Here is an 8,328-nt window from a genome sequence, read left to right as displayed (position 1 = left end):
TTTTACACTCAACCTCACTTTTGATAGGTTCCTGTAAAGATAGACACTGCTTCACATATTGTTTTGCTTGATTATGGATATCATCAACAATCACTTCCATTGAAGTTACCAAAGAGTTGATTATTGTTTCACCTAACAATGAAACATTTAAGTTCAGCTACTGTTGCAGCACAGCTGTCTACAAGACTATTATTAAGAAGGACTGGAAGGACTGGGTCAGAAGGGGCACTGCCTGATGGAAAGTCATCAACATAACTTTCAGCTAAATGTTCAGCTGTAGAGCGGCCTTCACCAGGATCATCACATGGTTGATGACGTGCTTTAAGATGCTTTCGAAACCCAGAAAAAGTGCAAAAGACATGTAAACAACCAGGCTGACCACATTTAAGACGAAGTGTCCTTCCTGAACAAAGTCTGTGGATCATCCTCAAGTGCCTCATCAGTGAATTGGCATTTGCCTGAGAGTTTTTGCAAATGAAACACAACATCTTATCAAAAAACACTGGAGCATCAGAGGCCTCAAGATAAAATATCTTCTCAGTATCAAAAGTCTGTGCAGCATCAGAGGCCTCAAGATAAAATATCTTCTCAGTATCAAAAGTCTGTGCAGCATCAGAGGCCTCAACATAAAATATCTTCTCAGTATCAAAAGTCTGTGCAGCATCAGAGGCCTCAACATAAAATATCCTCTCAGTATAAAAAAGAAATCAGTGCAGCATCCGAGCCCTCATCTCTTTAACCCTGGGGTTGACATTAGTGGTAGCAGCATCGATCTTGTAAATGGCGGTTTGCAAGAAGTTGTACATATTGGCCAGATCCCGGTTGTATGAGGTACCAAAGACAAAATGAGCTTTGAAAAGCTCATCAAAAGAGGCAAGAGAGTCTGGTGACTTACAAGGGATTGCATGTTTGTCAATCACAATGAAGTACTTGTGAATCACACTCCTCTGGGTCCCCACAGCAAGCAGATAGGGTTGAAGGCTCTCCGTGATGCTGTCCAAATGCCCCTGGATACTGGTCCCAGTCTGTGACAAGAGAACTTCATTAGTCTTGCTATTAAAATTAGTCACGGTTTGCAAACAGTGGTCTTTGCATGATTTCAATCATGCAGGTCAATATCAGGGACAGAACTAGGGATGCACGATAATTATCAGGCCGATATCAGCAATTATGACGTCATCCCGATAAAAGTATTGATAGCTCTGATAATAAAAAAAATATATATATTTTTTTTACTTTTTTCTTTTCATGTCAACGTTCACACGCACAATATATGCTTATTTAGGATTTGACTTGATTCAACAACAAAGCAGTCGGGGCAATGGCAAGCCAAAAACGGTCGAAAATGTGGTTATTTGAAGTTTGGATTTTTTTCTTCTCACAACTGAGGTAGGTAGATTACATTTTTAGAGACTAAAGTACCGAAAAAGGTACCGTTGGGTACCGGTATCGATTCACAGGTACCGGTACCGTATCGGTTCAAATGTGAACAGCATCCCTACTGACAAAGCACAATACCTGTTGGTTTTTAGTTGTTCAGGGAAACACATTGTTAATGACATTGACGGATTGTGAATTTTGTGATCGACTCAAATTATATTTATTTGGAAAAATAAATATAGTCACTTTATTTGAAGAGTCAAAACTGTTCTCTTGGCTTTGTTTTGTTCATATAGTAACGCTCATGTCATGATAAATCTGGTTAGGTCAAAACTACAGGAATATACATAAAAAAATAAATAATTATAATACAATAAATATATATATCGGTTATCGGTATCGACCTTGAGGAGCAGAAAGTTATTGGTATCGATATCGGGGTCAACAAATCAATATCGTGCACCCCTAGACAGAACAGTGATCCTTCTTATACTTTAATTTAACTGTAACTAGGGATGCTCGATATTGGCTTTTTTACCGATATACCGATATTGTCCAACTCTTAATTTCCAATACCGATATCAACCGATACCGATATATGCAGGGTTTCCCCCCCAAAAAACTGAATAATTTCAGGTAATTAACATTACATATGTCTTGTTGTGGAATTAACATAACATTATGCATACTTTTGACAATAAATAAAATCAGAATTTGTTCTTACTTGCCTGGGTAAATAAAGGTTGGTTATAGAAATTTTAATGCCAATATCGGACGATAATATAGGCAACTGTAACCTTACCTTTATGAACTTCACAAGGGAGTCAATGGCTTCTCTGGCTGAGAGCTTTCCCGGTCTCTTGTTGCGGCCCTGAGGTGATGGTGGCAGGAGGTGGACAAGGAGCAAGAGGGAGGACATCTCACTGTCCCATCCTAAAAATACAAAAAATTAAATAAAAAAAATCAGAAATACATTTGACTAAAAGCTGTGTTTCCATTTGTTTAAAAAACAATTCACCCTTCCATTATTATATTCCTTTAATTCAAGCATACCATTGTTCAGTTCTATTGTGTCTGTTGTGGATTCAGCATTCTGAAGCAGGTCTTGAAGGTCGCCGGTCTGGGTGAGGCCACGGCTTTGTTCAAGGACTTTCTGCCTGCAGAAAGTAGGCCACTTCTCCAGGAACTTTGCAGAGATGTCATCACCAAACATCAGACTGAAATCCTGCTCAATCTGCAGACAAGATGGAATAAAACATGGTTGAAATTTTTTTGTCATACATTGTTAAATAGTAGGGCTGACCCCTATTAATCGATTAGTCAACTAATCGGTCGAAAGGGGCCGTAGTCGACTGGCCAACCTCTTAATCGAATATAATATTATAAAAAAAATATATATATATATATATATTATAATTTTTTTCAAAAGAAAAGAGGCATAGAAGCGTGGCTAACGCTAATGGCAGGCATACCAGAGGCTAACTGCCTACGAAAACAGGCACAGAGGCACTGAAAGAGGATTTCATCAGTGGACCAATTGTATGCTTTTGCAGAGGACAAGAAGCCTTCAGTTGACTCCTTCAGACATTAAGCACCCCCCACAGCCCAAATGGAATGATAAAAAAAAATATATATATATACTTTTTTTTTTTTTTTTTTTTACAATCCTAGTCGACCATCCAAATCCTTAGTCAGGGACAGCCCTATTAAATAGGTTCACCCTATGACCAGGGATGTGATCTAAATTGTTTAAAAAGGTCATTTTTAATTTCAGTTAGACTTTAATGCAAGCCACATACCATTCCTGTGATGTCTAGGAATCGTGGAAAGGTGGTGAATATTTCAGAGGACTTAATTGGGTCATGCACCATTTCTTTGGCGATGGGTGAAGGTCTGTTTCATCTTCTCCTTGATGATTGCTTCATCAGTTGTATGCTTCATCAGTGCACTGGCCTCACGAAACTGGGTGTCTGTGGTTAGCTGGTTTTCCTCAGAGAAGGGGGCTCTGTCGCCAGAATTTGGACCACCTGTAACAGTGTAGAAACCACACATACTGCTGCAATACTTTCCAGTGATATGCATTTACTATAATGATCCATCTTCACAGTTGCTAGATAAACAGTGGACTGGGACAATCAAAATTACATACCGATCAGTGGCTGAACATTACGGCTCTTCTTTTGTCCCTCTGATGCTACTTTTTGAAGTGATTTCACCCTCCATGCCAGAAACCCACTCCCATCTACTGGATTGTAATACTGCTCCTAAAACACAAGAAGTAAAGAGAAAAAAAAAGTGTTATTTGGTTTAAATGGGCATGTGTAAATGTGTTTATTTCTCTCCTTAAAACTTAACACATGCCCTTCTCTGAAGAATTGCTAAAATCAAGGTCAACAGGTAGGACATCTGTAGTTCTGAAATTGTTGAGGTTAGGAGAAATGGTCAGCATACAGAAATGTTAACAAATATTTAGTTGAAATCGTACTCCGCACAGCCCTATTTTAAGCAATTCCAGAGAAGTGAGGAGTAAAGGGGTTGGTGTTTTATGTACCATGCATGTGATTGGATAATGTTATGCATAATGTTGTGTTAATTCCACGACAAGAGATATGTAGCCTAATGTTAATTACCTGAAATTATTCCTTTTGGGGGGGGGGGGGGGGGAGAAACCCTGCATATATCGGTATCGGTTGATATCGGTATTGGAAATTAAAGAGTTGGACAATATCGGTATATCGGATATCGGTAAAAAAAAAGCCAATATCGAACATCCCTAGAAATTATATAACAAGAATGACCTATAAACATAATAATTGTTAGACTAGAAGTCTTTATTTGTCATGCAGTTTTAACACACACACGCAAGATGGGCGACCCACAGGAACACACACACACATGCACTGAGTCGCCGATGAAATGTCTCTCTGCACTTTTCCCTGATGTACTTACATATCCCAAATTGCCCTGGGGATCGGCCAGGTATGGGAATAAGGCAGTGATGCCCTTTGCGTAGTCTTCTTTAACACGCCTTGAAGGACTCGTCCTACAGTGCACACATACACAAGTATGAGATCCAAACAAAAGTATTGCTGTGCAAATGCCTTCTGCACAATCTATGTAAAGCGCTTTGGATAACCATTTATCATTTACCAATTCTGCAAAAAGGAGGATCTTAGTAAAAACCAAAAATGTGTATTGGGTGCGTAATGTTTAGATGACAACATAATTACCCATGCTCTTTTGCCATGTGCGCAACCAATATCTTCACCATGTCGCGTCTTCTGGTATCCGTTAGGGTTTTTGTCCGAGCATAATCGGCAATGATCCTCTCTCCTCCAGCTGTGTCCCTCAGAATCTTTTCAGTCATCTAAGCGGGAATAAAAAGGGGGGGGGGACACACACACATGGATAGACAGTCATATTTTTAAGCATTGTTCCCACAGGCCCCTAAATTTGGTGGCCAAGTATATTTAACCCTTTCACTGCCACACTACAGAAGGTTAACCCTTTACTATCACACTACTGACGGTTACCGTCGGTAGTGTGATAGTAAAGGGTTAACCTTCTGTAGTGCGGCAGTGAAAGGGTTAACCTGCTGTTGTGCGGCAGTGAAAGGGTTAAGGTGACAAATGTAAACCATGAGCCCCCCCCCCCATTTTCTCCCCAATTGTACTTGGCCATCCCCAATGCCCATGCTACCCCTTTATCAGAGTCACCATCTCCATTTCAAACAGTCATATGCAAAGCTTACCAGAGTGATACGAGTCAGGTCAGCACCGTTTCTTGGAGCAGGACTAGACTGCAAAATGATGGTGTCATCAGACTCCCCCTCATTGTCTGCACCAGAGCTGAGAACGGAGCTTTGGCTGGAGTTGCTTGCAGATGTCCTCACTGAATCTAACAATCATGTAGACATATAAGTGTGATTAGATAGGAATGTTTGTGACAAGTGTAATGTAAAAAGGCCACATTAGATTAGGATGGATCCACACGTTACATTGGGCATATATACAAAGATCATTTCAAAGTACAAAAATATACAGTACCTGTGTGACATTTTAGGTTAGCCAGGACACGTGTAGCCTTTTTACAACGCATCCGCGTTTCCGGCGCTCTGATTGGCCAGGTCATGTGACATGTGCGCCCAATAGCGTGTTTGCCCATTTCCGCGTCGAACAGCCTGCAAACTACCTGGCGTTCTATCGCCATGCTCTAAGACAAACTCTAACCTTAACCAACTTCGAACAGTGCCCTTAACCAGTGTAGAAACTTGCCGTCCCACGATTGCCGCTCATGTCACCTGACCTGGCCAATCAGAGCGAAAAAAACGGGAACCCGGAAACACGGATGCGTTGTAAAAAGGCTTCAAGCAGCCAGGACTGTATGGATGAGGCTATAAGGCTCCATGTTAGCAACTCACCTTCAGGATTTGAGTCTTGGGGTGAACAAATCTCCAACACACCCAGGTCTGGTTTCTTTAGAAGAAATTGAAACGCCTCGTCGTCGACTTCAGTGTTTGAGTCATCATAGACCTTTAAGTCCAAGGTACTAGGAATTTCAAATTTCTTGGCAACTATAGACAAAACAAGATTGCACAAGCTTATTGATAAATCTGTTGTGCAATTTATTTAATTTGTATTAATTAAAATGTCATAAAATGGGATATTAAAATAGCCACTGAAAATGTGATCATATGAGGAAGATTGACAGCCTTAATTGACATACTTAACACCGGTTCCTGACAGGCAGCGAGCGTGCGAACTGGAGACGAAATCGTGCGCGACACTGTCCTGATATGAGGCGGCGCGTGTCCGGGTGTGTCTGTGTGTGTGTTACCTGGAAGCACATGGGGGCAAAGCAGCCTGCGATTCTTGACCAATAAAAAGTGTTTAGGGGCGTGACTCGGCCGCGTAATCGCTCAACTAGAGACACAGCGAGCGAATATTTGAGGGGGGAACGACATCGCCTCTCAGTTCGCTGTCGCTCGCGGCAGGTCAGGATAGTCTGATTGAAACGAATACATTTTAATCATTTTCGCAATCACGCTCGCTCGCGTCGCTGCCTGTCAGGAAGGGGTGTAAGACATTGATTGGTTCACTCTATCCTAAATAAAATGGATTGTGCTTTGTACTGTAGGCCTACAGCTTAAATTAACATGCAGGGAAAGCCTAAACTGATACCCAGTATGTTGTTGCATAGGGCAGTGGTTCTCAAACATTTCATGTCAAGGACCCCCCAAATTGACAATTAGCCCACAGACCCCCCATTTGAAAAGATGTGCCATGGACCCCCATAAGACAATATTTGTACGGCTCTAGCAGTGATTCTCAACCATTTTAATTCCAAGGGCACCCATTTAATGGCATTTGTATCTTTGGGACCCCAATTTATATTGTAAAATCAATGTTAATTTAACTCTTGATGGTGTACAATGGACGTTGGGGTCCATTTGTACACCGTCAGAGTTACAGACCAATAAGGGTCCATTTGGTTCCTAACTATCAAGGCGGACATCATTTTGAGAACCAACGGCACGCTGTGCAAAATGTTTCACTCACCACACTCCAAAAAAGTTGTGAAGGTCAATTGGCCCTCAAAACAGATGAATTTCTGCCGGTCAACGTGTTTAACACGTACAGCCTGCATCTGATGGCAAATAAATAATAACAGTTACTAAGATGATACATATACAGTAGGGCACAACAACTCATGCATTATGAGGAGTGTTACAATTAGAAAATATTACAAAAGCACCATACAGTAAATTTCGCTGAGTACATTTTACTCAAACTGAGTAAAACTTTACTCACGTCTTGGGCTCAAATTGACTCAGTTTGAGTAAAATTTACTCTGTGAAATTTACTGTGAGGCTATCTAGTTCCACAAGTTTCCATTATATTATACATGGAGGCAGAACACACATACCTAACATTACGGTGATGGAGCGTCTCACAAATCTTTGTGCACGTGCACCCATTAACGAGCGACAGTGAAAAGTGTCTGGGCGGAAACAAGCGCTAACAGTTTGGTTCCGCATTAAGACTAAAGAGTCAATCCACAATCTAGAGGCGAATTGTTGGGCATTCATTCAAATTAGTCAACCCAGTACAATGGTTCAAATAAACACTTGTTGAACCGAACAGTGCGTCAAATTAACTTGTTATGTCCATTTACCGCTAGTAAAACAGTCAACCTACAGCACATCGCGGCAGATTTACGTGACTCTATTTAGAGTAAAACACACGTTGTCTCTGCCACCGTTTCAGCAAAATCCGCCAACATGTAACATATAATTGTTCCATCTCCTGTACTATGTCTACTTGTCTTGTATGTTCTTAATACGTCAGTTTTTGTATGGATATGGTTATATCACTACTAACAACAGCCTACAGGCATGGTCTACAGGTATGGTCTCAGGCCTATACAGGTATAGCCGCATGCAGGTGAAAATTAGCTTCTGGCTAACACTAGCTCATATACATTTTACATGAAAACCGACATGTTGATTAATGTGCACTGTCCCTGATAGCAATACTGTTGATAATTGAATACTCGTGTTGCACCGACGTACCTGTTCTTAAGTTATTGTCCATAAAACTGTAAAACGTTTATTTAATAGCGTGCGTGCTAGCAGCTAACATGCTAACATCGTGATAGATGGCTCTGTGGCTGTAATGTACGGTGACTCTATTTAGAGTAAAACACACGTTGTCTCTGCCACCGTTTCAGCAAAATCCGCCAACATGTAACATATAATTGTTCCATCTCCTGTACTATGTCTACTTGTCTTGTATGTTCTTAATAAGTCAGTTTTTGTATGGATATAGTTATATCACTACTTTTAACAACAGCCTACAGGCATGGTCTACAGGTATGGTCTCAGGCCTATACAGGTGGAAATTAGCTTCTGGCTATACACTAGCTCATATACATTTTACATGAAAACCG

This window comes from Notolepis coatsorum, assembly GCF_963971535.1.
Source record: "Notolepis coatsorum genome assembly, chromosome: 17".
In the NCBI taxonomy this organism is placed as follows: Eukaryota; Metazoa; Chordata; class Actinopteri; order Aulopiformes; family Paralepididae; genus Notolepis; species Notolepis coatsorum.
Note: the sequence above shows the minus strand (reverse complement) of the source record.